General features: G+C 47.9%; 2 non-coding genes across 2 annotated transcripts; both read left to right on the forward strand.

Annotated features, from left to right (window-relative positions):
* The first annotated feature begins 5717 nt into the window (after positions 1-5717).
* TRNAA-AGC (transfer RNA alanine (anticodon AGC)) lies at positions 5718-5790 on the forward strand. Its single transcript has one exon. It is a non-coding gene; the product is annotated as a tRNA-Ala (tRNA).
* A 3424-nt stretch (positions 5791-9214) lies between these two features.
* On the forward strand, positions 9215-9305 carry TRNAY-GUA (transfer RNA tyrosine (anticodon GUA)). The gene is given in 2 exon segments: positions 9215-9251; positions 9270-9305. It is a non-coding gene; the product is annotated as a tRNA-Tyr (tRNA).
* The last annotated feature ends 449 nt before the right edge of the window (positions 9306-9754 follow it).

Here is a 9754-nt window from a genome sequence, read left to right on the forward strand (position 1 = left end):
AGTGCAAATATTTATGAAAGGTAAACTTTTCTTTGCAAGAACAACGTATAAAAGAACTGAGAATTACAAGAATTATTAAAAAAGAGGGTAATGAAGAAGACCCTTGCATATTTTTTAAAATATACGCGCGCACAGAATCATAACCTGGTTGATTATGGTGGATGAATGACACAAAGGTGCTGTAAATCGCGCGGCGTATTACCAGGATTAGGGGGATGGCTTTTAGAACATATAGAAGATAAGCATTTTTATGAGTACGACCGAAAGCTACGAAGACAAACTGTAAGATACTATCAATCGCTTGCTCAATGACGGAAAAAATTGCAGCTGAATAAGGAAATAAGAATCTTGAGCTTGTATTATTAGTAAACGTTCAAGCAAGCACTTTTTGTAAGAGGACCGAAGAATAATTGGCAGAAAGAGCTGACCTACGCACAATTAGAAATGTGCCACTGAGCTCTGAGATGTCTGTAAAAGGAGGACAACATGGCAAATCACATACAGTTGTTTATTCGCTGATATTAGATAATAAAGGGTTATTAAAGTGCATTATCACTGCAGTAAAAATATTCATGAAACCTCATTACGGTCGGAAATGAGGTTTCTGAATATTTAAACCGGGTGTTTTGGGGCGTTTTCTTATTTCGCCTCCATACAAATGCGGCCGGCTCTGCCGGTGTCGAACCCACGAGCTCAGAATCCGCAGCCGAAGACCTAAACCACTGAGCCTATGGGACGGTTTTATTTCACATTCTTTCTACTACATCAATGAGGCGCACGTCACAGATTTTGCATTACTGTTGTTCATTTTTACCTCCGCGCCTGAAATTGCAGCACTTTTTCATGAACCATAATTCCACTTTCACTACGTGCAGGTTACATGTTGGCAGCAAGAAAGCACTGCATATTTTGTTACACCGGGACAAGAATGCATACAGTAATGAATACGACAACCTTCGTTGCCCTGCCTCTCGCTAAAAGATATAAATGTGCTTGATGAACATCGAGGTCATAGACACTGCATGTTTGTTTCGAATTGAAGTTGTTTTGATGAAGGAATTTCGCCACTGTTGAGGTGCTTTCTTTTGTTTTTCAAGAAAATCAAAGAATCGGTCCGGATAACCAGAGGGCGACCGGTTTACGACGCAAAAAGGTTCGCTTCAAAGCGCAGAGTGAGCAGCTCACAATCCGGGGTGACTGCGCACAATTGTGTGCTTTCTTAAAAGGTAATATTTTTTCGATTAAAAAAGAAAGAAAACACCCCCTCCCTCATTCTCCGCCGCCTATTCGGATGATTTTGACAAAAGGGCTCATAGCAAGGCTCAATAAACACGAATTATTCCTTGGTGTGCCTTGTTTTTTTTGAACTTGACAAGATAAAAATTTATGTGGAACATCTAAAATGGGAGCGTCAATTCGTCTTCTTTACTTGCTAGAGATCGCAGGTTTTAGTAAGAGAAAAACATTACCCATCTATTTTTCTTTTTTGGTAGTTTTGAATTCATCGGTTGGTGAACCATTAAGAAGAATGGGTCTAAAAAGCAACTACAGCAAATATAGCTCAACTGACATAGAAAGGTCACCAATGTGCTCGACACAGGTGACGCACGATGCATCTACTTTCCTGTCATAAATTTTTCCATGCCGCGTCCACATGTATACTTCCAGACAACTGGTTTTCGCTTTTTTTCGCAGCGGGTTGCGCACATGGTCGCTTTTTCGAATCGGGCTCGACAGACACCTTTTCTTCTTTTCGTTCGTCCCTGCAGCTCATGACTCATGATGACTAAATGCACGACGATGTACAGCATTATCGGAGAAAAATTTTAGTATGAGAAAATTGCATTGCATTCTTATGGAAATATGAGACGCAATGGTGCTGTCTACTGCTGAGTAGCAAAACATTTCTACAGCAGTGTTTCCATCGCAGACATCGTGCAGCTAAGAATGTCGTAGAAAACCACTGCGGAACGCTTTTGACGATAACAAAAACGTTAATAGGAAAAAAAAAGGAAGCCTTGCGACGAAATATCTGTGGATGTACTGATTTTTATAGTGAAATATTACAATATACCAAAACATTGCTTTCCTAAACTGGTTCCCATTCAAAAATGCTTTTTGTGCAGAGTTGTTGGGAATGTGAACGGCTCCATCAAAATATTTACCCTTTGGTTCTTTTTTAAAACCCGACACTGTTGACATGTAACATAGTCCTTTGTGGACATACGTTTTGAATGCGTTTCTCTCTTGCGCAGCAACCACTGTCGGACAACTTTGAAAGAAGAAAACTTTGAGTGTTCTTTGCACCTTCACTCTATTGCTTTCTCTTTAAATTGTGTGCAATCATTTTTGTTTTATTTCCGCGTGTATGTCAGCTGCCCTCACTCCTTAACTTCGGCCTCATCTCCATTAAGAAGTTTTGTTTTCGTGGTATGCTTGTTATGCACCCATAACTTAAAAATATATAGTTTTTTTTCTCAGTTTCTGACAGGAATAGTAAAAGTTGATCATTAGAGTTGCTCTTACTCCAGTTGAGGAAAGTGTATGTGTGAGTATATTGCCACGTATCATTGCAATGTGTGTTCGTTCACGCTCAAGGCAGCAGGAGAGGGTCGTTATCACTTTTGTTCGTGGCGCGAGAAGCGACCAGACTAATCTCGATTGATCGCAGCCATGAAAGGCTGCATCTAGGTTTTTCTAGACTACCGTAGATGATCTTGACCTGTTATCTGGAAGTTTCCTTGCCGGCTTTAAATTGAGCGATGCCGCGAGCGGCGGACATTCGTAGTTCGACGATTGACGAGCACGCTTGTTCCTTACGCCGCCACCGAGTGATCCAGTTCTTTTGCGGGCGCAAGTCAGCCCAAATAAAGAGCTTCGTTTGCAAGTCTTTCTGGTGTCTTCCTGACCGCTGGACTGCCGTCACTACAACGTGACATCTGGTGGAGGTGCTGGGTAGCCTTCCATGTACCGGACACCCCCAGCAAGTCGCGACGCCAGCCCTTCGAGTCATTCACCGCAGGACCTGAGTCCAGTCCACCGCGCAAGCCGACGTCTGCTAGGAGACGCACCTGAGTTCGGGATTCTGCCTGACCCTACCCGGAAACGAAAGCCAGCAGGAACGTCCACCATGAGCTTGCCCCAACCGACGGCTCCAATCATTCTTCACCAGCCCCGGGTGCCACCAACCTTCGACGCTTCGCCTGGCGCCGACCCCGAAGAATGGCTGGAACAGTTCGACCGTGTGGCTACCTTCAACAACTGGGATGATGCTACGAAACTTAGGTGCGTCTTCTTAGCCTTGGAGGGACCAGCAAAAGTCTGGTTTGAGAATGAGGAAGCTAACCTCACGAACTGGGAAACCTTCAAGGAGCAGCTTCTAAAGACCTTTACGAACGTTGTGCGAAAGGAGAGAGCCCAGCAGCAGCTACAGTCTCGCATACAACACCCAAACGAGACCGTTGCTGTGTACACTGAGGAAATGAAGCGTCTCTTCCGGCGTGCCGACGCAAACATGAAGGAAGAAGAAAAAGTAAGGTTGCTCATGCGAGGAGTTAAAGAGCAACTCTTTGCCGGCCTCGTCCAAAACCCACCGAAAACTGTCGCGGAATTTGTAGAAGAGGCATCCACGATGGAAAAAACTCTGGATGCCCGAGCCCGCCAGTATGACCGCCAGCAGCGCATTTTCTCAGCAAGCTGCCTGGACACCGCTAACAGCAATGACCTGCGGGAGGTTATACGTCAAGTTGTGCGAGAGGAGCTCCGACGATTGCTGCCAACGGGAACGCAGCCGCAACCTTCATCGCTCACTGACGTCATCCGGGACAGAGTTCAGCAGGCCTTGGGTGTGACGCCATCATCCACGCAGCCTCTGCAGCCCCCAGTCATGACTTACGCCGCAGCACTGCGCCGTCCTGCACCTCGACGACGGGACCCAAGCCCCTATCGCTCACAGCAAGCTGCTTTGGACCGCTTCCCTCTAGCCCCAACCCGCCCGTTCTACGAGCGCCGCACACAGACGAGGAAATGCGACGAGTGGAGAACTCCCGACCAGCGCCGTCCACTATGCTTCCACTGTGGCGAAGCCGGTTACGTCCTCCGGCACTGCTCATACAGAAGACTGGGCATCCGAGGATTCTCTTACGACGCTCCACGACCCCGACCCGGCCAGCGACCAGCCGAAATCGAAGAGTTTTTGCGTCGGGAAGAATACTCATCGCCGAGCCGCCTATCACGTTCCCCGTCGCCATCGTCCCCGCGCTTTGTATCTCCTAGCCGAGGTTACGCCATGCGTGGACGCTCCCCCAGCCCCCGAAGGTTAAACTGAATAAAGCAGCCTCTGGAGGTGAGGTTGCTTCTAAGCGCAAGGACCAAGATCCTCCATCAACGAAAACACAAGACTATGCCTCAACTACGACGACCCCTACGACGACGACCCCTACGACGACGACGACCCCTACGACGACGACGACCCCTACGACGACGACGACCCCTATGACGACGACGACCCCTACGACGACGACGACCCCTACGACGACGACGACCCCTACGACGACGACGATCCCTACGACGACGACGATCCCTACGACGACGACGATCCCTACGACGACGACGATCCCTACGACGACGACGACAACTACGACTACGACGACAAAAACTACGACAACACCGACGACGACGACGACGACGACGCGGCCAGACTTGAAGCTTTTACCGCTGTCCTTACACCTTATTAGGAACGCTAAATGACTCTAAGTTCTCGAAGCATTCTCCGTGTTGATTTTCATTTTAAAGCATCGAGACGATGCTTCTTTGGGAGGGGGGTAATGCCACGTATCATTGCAGTGTGTGTTCGTTCACGCTCAAGGCAGCAGGAAAGGGTCGTTATCACTTTTGTTCGTGGCGCGAGAAGCGACCAGACTAATCTCGATTGTTCGCAGCCATGAAAGGCTGCATCTAGGTTTTTCTAGATTACCGTAGATGATCTTGACCTGTTATGTGGAAGTTTCCTTGCCGGCTTTAAATTGAGCGATGCCGCGAGCGGCGGACATTCGTAGTTCGACGATTGACGAGCACGCTTGTTCCTTACGCCGCCACCGAGTGATCCAGTTCTTTTGCGGGCGCAAGTCAGCCCAAATAAAGAGCTTCGTTTGCAAGTCTTTCTGGTGTCTTCCTGACCGCTGGCCTGCCGTCACTACAACGTGACAATATAACGCCTTAATCTAATGTTACTCCATCGGCCTTGTATGTCCAACAGCATTGGAAAATAACTAGCATATAGGCTACCATCGCTGCATCTTTGTTTCGGTACAAAGTTGTTTTCATAAAAGGATTTCGTCGCTTGTTCTGGTGCTATCTTCGGTTTCTTGGGTGTAAACGTACCTCGGATATTGTGGTAAGGACACCTTTTATGGGAAAGCTGGTGTACTTTGAGAAAGACTCACCCTGGAAAGAAAAAGCGCTCTTGGAAGCAATATAGGAGACGACTAAAATTCCCAAGTGCATATTGCGGGCAGTGTTCAAAAGGGTAGCCAGTGGTTGCGAATGAGGCAGCTAGCAGGGAATTGTGTAGCCCTGTAGACTCATTACAATGCGGCACCGCACTCGAGTGGCAACCGGTCCCAGGTGGCACCACTGCTCCCTTATCAAGATTCGTAGTTTGCGGCGCAGTGCGTGGTCTCTATTGTTGGAGACTTCTCACGACTCCGTTCGGCGTCGGGGGTGTAGCTCAGATGGTAGAGCGCTCGCTTAGCATGCGAGAGGTACTGGGATCGATACCCAGCACCTCCACTGAACCTTTTGTGTTTTACTCCGCTTAGAGAGTGCGGTTTACTAGTACGAATGGTCGTGGTAACTCATACGGAGGTCGAGGGTAAGATTGAAAGATTTTTGTTTTCGGTAGTTTATGACACCGTGTTCTGATATCAGTGTGCAGTTGAGGTTTTTGATGCTTCTTTAAAAAAAGAACGATTGAATTTTTGGCCATTGCTTACCAAAGAAATGGTGTTACGCACAAAAAAGGCCAATTATTTGCTAGTAATTTCTTAACCCTGCCGATCGCCTTTCTCTCACTATTAGCCGTGTAACTCCCAGAGGTAAGAGCGTTGGAAACCTAGTGTTTATAGCGCTTGGAACAGTGATCAAAGCACTGCTTGAAAAAATTTTCAGATGCTGTAAAAAATTGCTCTATATTTATCTTGTCTGTCTTTTTGAATATTTCTTTCCAACTGGTACAGTCGCGGGTAAAAAAGATTAGCACACACGACGGAACACCAGAGTGCCGGAATGACAACGCGTGGCGCTGCGTGTGGCGAAGAGGCTGATAACGAGAGTGCCGGGCCGTTCCCATTCTACAGTATTAGGGGGTTCAGTGGACTGCCACGGACAGCAAGATTACTGGCTAAAAGCAGCGCTATCATCTATTGTTCCCGCGAGTTCCTTTCGACAAACCATCGCGGACGTAAAAAAACAGTAATAAAAAGATGCAATCTTTGCTCATGATAACCGAGCCAAAATAAATGCCGCAAGCACAGTCACGTAGGGTCGGCACTTCAACGCTCGGGCGGTGCACGCTTGATAAAGCTTACTTCCTGCCGTCCTCCCCTAGGCCGCAAACATGGAAGCGGCCCGTTAGGCAGGTCTGCGTACCGCAGCGCCGCGTGGTGAGATATACGAATTGTGATCGCCAGTGATCTGTGCTAATATTTTTTGCTCGCGACTGTACGACAAATAGCAATTACTTCGGAAACATTCGAGAAATAAAAAAAAGAATTTTTCTAGCGTATATAATGTATTCTCGTCAGCAGTGAGTTGAAATATATGCGCTGATCATGGAGGAGCTCTACTTTACGCGAATGTTTGAATGTTCAACTAGGTTTAGAACTCTGAGCAGCCCCTTCGAAATTGCTGGAGAGTGAACTTCAACAGCTGCTTCTACAGGTGTTTGTCGTAGCGATTGAAAGCAAAAACTGCTATGCCTGAGCCTGAATTCGATCGTGTCACCGAGATGAATAGCGGCGCTGAACCCTTCTTCAGAGAAGAGTTGCGAGGCGCGTCCGACATACGGCGCTGTAGGTCAAGGCACGTATCATCAGCATCCACTGATGTAATATCTTTACGTCCTCCGTGTCGTGCATAGCTGAGTTAGTTGACCGGTGGACTGTAGGAGTGCGCTGCATTGTAATTCATAGGCCGCTCGCTTGAAGCCTGCTCTAGGCAGATAATTTTTTTGTTTCATTCAGACAGCAGTTAACTTCTGTAGATGAATAAATGCATGAAAAATTCGCTGCATCAAAATATTTGCCCTTGTCCTCATCTCTGCAACTCCGCACTCTTAGAATGTGACATGGTCGATTGTGAACGTGTTACTTCCTTCTCCAACGGCCATTGTCGGACAGCTTTAAAAAACTCACCGTCAGCGAGTCGTATATAAGGTGTCCGCCGAGATATGTGAGACAGATACTGCGCCATTTTCTCTCCTCAAAAACCAATTTAAGAGTCGCATAAATGTACCCTTTTGTTTTTATGCCAAACATATTACTAGAGCTACACTACAGCCCGTCGAGCGCGGCGGTGGAGCTACCATTGACCTTTAGCGTGACCACGTGACACCACGTGACAACATGACGTCACAGCAGAGGAGAGATGGGCTGCCGGTTCGCGCGGTCGGCCGCGGCGGTGGAGGCTCCACATCAGAGGCTCTGCAGCTGACCACGTGACGCGACAGCAGCGGTATAAAGCTGAGCTTGCCTCGTTCTCCGGGCACTGTAGTGCCGGAGCTCCTATTTCGCTGGCTGGCCCCCCTGGAAACAAGCGCTGCGCGCTCGCCGACGCTCAAAGCAGGCCCAGACTTTCTCGGACAAGTCGCGACATGCAGCGTGACTCATCCCGACACCGAGGCGCCGACACGGACCCTTCCTCCTCTCCTCCTCTTCGTCGGTGCGAACTCCTCAGACGCTCGCCGGCTCTCGACCATTGGTCTAATTTGAACGGTGGCCAGTGATTGGAGGATTTGAACGGCTGGCCGCCGTAGCCGTTTCCAGCGGCTTTAAAAGCGGAGCCGCGCTGAACCCGAGCAGCAGACGGGCAGCAGAAGAGCCATCACGCCGGAGCTACGCTCGCCGCCGGGGCCGCCCTTCTTCTGTGTGCCTGCCCGTGGTGCTCATGACCCTTGTATGATGTAAAAGCCCTTGTACATACTGTACATAAAAGACATTTTACTCACCGTCGCCTCGACCGTTTCCTGGCTCGGACACCCAGACCCAACAGCACTTACGAGGCGGCCAGGTGTTGGGATGCCGCCTAGAAGCAGGGCTGATTTGAACGAGAAGCGAAAGCTTCAGCGTGCCACAGAGACCGATGAAGAGCGGCATGAACGTCAACCAAGGAAAGCCATGTTTTACCAAGCCTAGCCATCAATATGCTTCGCATCTGACTAGGCTCAACCTTAGCTAAGCCTCAGCCATTTTTTTTAAAATGCTCCCAGTTTCAGACGCGCAACTAGAAACGCAAATGCGAAGAAGCGGAGCTCACTCGACGCGGCGACAGTAGGACCTCCTGCCTCCTCGTAACGCGTTTTTGCCCTTGAAAAGCTTCCCGAACATCTCTGCAAAAAGGCGCGACCACACATTTAAGCGTGTATGTTGTGTTTCGTTGCTGCACCTCCGTCGCAGCTGCCTGGTGGAAAACACATTTATCGCATACTACGGAAGACCTTTAATATCTGGAGGCATGTAAATTGTCATCGAAACTCTTGTTTATGTAAAAAAAAGCTTAATCAGGCGACGACTTCCACTACGATAGGAAGCGGTGCCGCGTGTAAGCAGATTACAAAGAAACTGGTTTGAGAAGCGATTTTTCCTAAAACATGTTGACTATAAAACATGATTTTCCTGCTGGGTACGTGAACTGTCTTGCACCGGAATCGCTTTGAAATATATACTCCGAGCCTTTATGAACTCATATGGACAGAGAATGTGAAATATTCAGATATATTTCTAATTCTAGGTACCCCGTCGCTAATGTTTAAAGAGAACGTCAGCAGCAGATGGCACTGGCGGTCTTTATAGCGACTTTAAAGGAAAATCATTTGGCTTGAATTGCAGCCGAACCGGATTTGGGAGGAGGGGCTGGGACGACACCCAGTACCAAGTGAAGTGCGTTAGAACGCGTAACGCTTGCGTCTAGTCAAGCCTGCACGTTCCGTCCGTTCGTTCCGTCGATAGCTCAGTTGGTAGAGCGGTGGACTGTAGAGGTACCCCCACACGGTAATCCATAGGTCGCTGGTTTGAATCCGGCTCGACGGAGTGGTTTTTTCTTTAGTACTGATTACTCCTTCATGCTTCGATGCTTCGGGGTGCTGCGCTATCAGAATATACACCGTTATGGTCGGTTAGGTCAGGTCAAATGTTTTCAAGCCCACGACACTTTAAGAGAAAAAGCACAGCAGATTTCTGTGCTGCTAAACTTCTTTTTATACTTTGCGCGAGAAATTGGTATAGTGGTGCGTGGAATCTACTTGTGCTCGCTAAATAAGTCGCAAGTGAAATTTTTATTTGAACTTGTTCCAGTCTATGTTTCAGCTACCATAGATTGGCTCTGACGTGAAAAAACGAATTTCATAGCAAATGAATACTGAGGCAGCGAAGGTCTAATAGTAAAAAAAAGCAACTATTTATGATGTGAGAGTAGCGGGCAAATGTAAAATCAACCATTTCTTATTTTTCTAGTTAATTCACTCTCCTTACTATGTCAT

The sequence above is a fragment of the Amblyomma mixtum genome, chromosome 9, assembly GCF_055824585.1.
Source record: "Amblyomma mixtum isolate Tamu chromosome 9, ASM5582458v1, whole genome shotgun sequence".
In the NCBI taxonomy this organism is placed as follows: Eukaryota; Metazoa; Arthropoda; class Arachnida; order Ixodida; family Ixodidae; genus Amblyomma; species Amblyomma mixtum.